Here is a 2,796-nt window from a genome sequence, read left to right as displayed (position 1 = left end):
CGAACCGGGGCGAACCGGCTGAATCCCACCACTGCATATATTTAAAACAAAGGCATTGATTTATCAGAAACAGAATTCCTACTCATGTTTATTTAAATGTACAAACTGTTTACGTTGTTTATGTGTGAAATATGTGTATTTTTATGCCTGTACTTACTTCATATCACTTTATTTATTATCGTGTTCTAATGTTCGGAACTTATGTTTGCCATAAGTGAATTTGAAATGGTTATTTGTCGTTACTGTTTCCATATTTTAATGGTATCGCGATTTTAATGGCTACTAGCTAAGGTACGCGTCCAACGCAAGGGAAACACATAGAGTCCCTCGGGAAGTGACATGGGGAGAGGGGCAGGTACAAAATGCCTGCCCCCCCCCCCTATGTCAGTGGCCCTATAAATGACTTCTACTAAGAATGCTAACCCCCTATGCCAGTCTCGACGTGGCCCTACGGATGTCCTCCCCTAATAATGCATACCAAGTTTGGTTGAGATCGGTATATGCGTGAAAAGCAAACATTAGATACATATATAGATAGATGGGTTTGTAAGCGGAGAACTGAACCATGCCACAGCGTAAACTGTAACAGAAGGCCTAATGGACCACGCCACAGCGTAAACTGTTACAGAAGGCCTAATAGACCACGCCACAGCGTAAACTGTTACAGAAGGCCTAATGGACCATGTCAAAGCGTAAACTGTAATAGAAGGCCTAATAACACCACGGATTGAAGTCAGAACTGCAACCGAAATGGACAAAATTTTTACAACTTGACGACAATTGCACACAATACGTCAATCATTGCTGTAGCTGTCGCAGTCACATCAGAGTTATTGTATCTAGATGTTTTGTTGTTATTGTTTTCACGCGTCAAAACCTCAGGTTCAGCACTTGATACAAAAGCAAGGGTCAATGAACTCGATTTATTATGTTGTTTTTATAATACCTATATAAGTAATATAGGTGTGCACTACACTATCACGTGTATTTATAATTTTGTAACTCCGTTCTTCGTACGTAAATGTATGAATAATATTTTGAGGCTTATATTAAAATGGGTAAAATACATAGTGGCCAAAAATTAGTTTTCCCACAAATACTCTCTTCTGTGTGGTTCACATATAATTTGCTGAACCAAAACTCGTTAGTTCTAGATCAGTATGTGTATCAGGCTTAGCACTGATAAGCCTTTCGGAACAACTGTTTCAGTGTATACAAGAGAAGAAACTGAAATTCAATTCGTGATTTTTTTTTCAAATAAGTTCTGTATTGACTCTCAACAGGAGGAAAAACCAAATGAAAACTAATCTTACATGCATGTCCTCCGGAGGGAAGGCGATAAATTTACAGACTTATAACGCAAAATTCCGAGTTTCGATTCCGCGCGGTGGACAGAGTGCAGATTTCACAAAGAAATCAGCAACAACAATCTTAAATGCAATAGGTAAAAACATGTATCCAAGTAACTAAATCATGCAGATTTTCAACTTTCTAGGCCAACCAATGATTATTTGCAAAGTTGAATTGCTAATTTCAGAAACTTGTAATTTGACCACTGGCTACACTCCAAATTAACCATCTGCACGACCGGATTGAAGAATTGGAGGGCCCGGGGCAAATTCTGTATGGCAGGGGGCCCTCAGAGCTGAACTTCATTCATTAAGTCAAATACAATTCATACTGTTTTTTTAGCTGCACAAACACAAGTGTAAATAATACAAAATACTAAATTTATAATAAATATAAAGTAATAACAACAAAGTTTATACCAAGTCTAAAGTAACGACAGTGGATTTTTTGTTAAATCGCAAATATTTATGAATGAAATGCTATACGAACACGTTAATGAAAAATTACAAAATAATAGGTTTATTGGAAATAACTAAAATCGCTTTTTCATAGTGATTCAATTGTAAACAAATAGTTCACTGTATATAAAACTTCACAAATAGCATAACACGAAATATGTAAAAAGAATTAGACAGCAATATATACAAAATATGGATAATTAAATATAAAATATATCAGAATATAAAAGAAAACGTAAAACCTCCTCTCTATATATAGAAAGTGAAAATAGGACACCATATTCGCCGATTTAAAAAAAAAGCTAAAACGACAAAACAAGTCACTTACTACTTTTAGTATCGAAGTACTGTTAGTTAGCATCAACAAAGTTTCTGAATGATAGGCTAGATAGCCCATTTAAACTCTCCACTTTAACCTTCCCTATTTCTAAACTTTTCGATGAACCACGAAACACAAGAAAAAATTAAATCACATACTTGGTCAGAGACAAACTCTCTTTCTCGTGCATTTGTTTGTCTGAATATAGAAAGAGGCCGTTACAGTTGTTTGACGTTTTTGTTATTATTATCGTGAAGAATCATGCTTACTGACCGAGAAATTAATTACTTTCTCTCGTCTTATAAATGTAGTGTTGTAAAGGGATGAATGCTCCTAACTATACATAATTCTCCGAAAAGTAGGGTACCGTACTAGAATATTACTTACGATCTTCCAAGCACGTGACGAGTTACAGTCGCAAACAATGCATAACAAAGCCTTATCGGCACTGGATATAACAGATATGATGTGTTACTGGATATAGTAGATATGGTGTGTTACTGGATATAGTAGATATGGTGTGTTACTGGATATAGTAGATATGGTGTGTTACTGGATATAGCAGATATGGTGTGTTACTGGATATAGCAGATATGGTGTGGTAGATGTGTTACTGGATATAGCAGATATGGTGTGTTACTGGATATAGTAGATATGGTCTGGATATAG

General features: G+C 35.9%; 1 protein-coding gene across 1 annotated transcript in view; it reads right to left on the bottom strand.

Moving 5' to 3' along the window:
• The window catches only part of LOC106462707, a 34,674-nt gene extending 32,463 nt beyond the window's left edge, over window positions 1-2,211 (bottom strand). The window contains exon 1 of the mRNA XM_022390032.1: window positions 2,137-2,211. The gene's annotated coding sequence lies outside the window, so the exon portion shown is untranslated. The remainder of the gene's footprint in view (window positions 1-2,136) is intronic.
• Window positions 2,212-2,796: the final 585 nt, after the last annotated feature.

The sequence above is a fragment of the Limulus polyphemus genome, unplaced genomic scaffold (assembly GCF_000517525.1).
Source record: "Limulus polyphemus unplaced genomic scaffold, Limulus_polyphemus-2.1.2 Scaffold1230, whole genome shotgun sequence".
Taxonomy (NCBI): Eukaryota; Metazoa; Arthropoda; class Merostomata; order Xiphosura; family Limulidae; genus Limulus; species Limulus polyphemus.
This window is presented reverse-complemented; position numbering and strand designations above follow the sequence as displayed.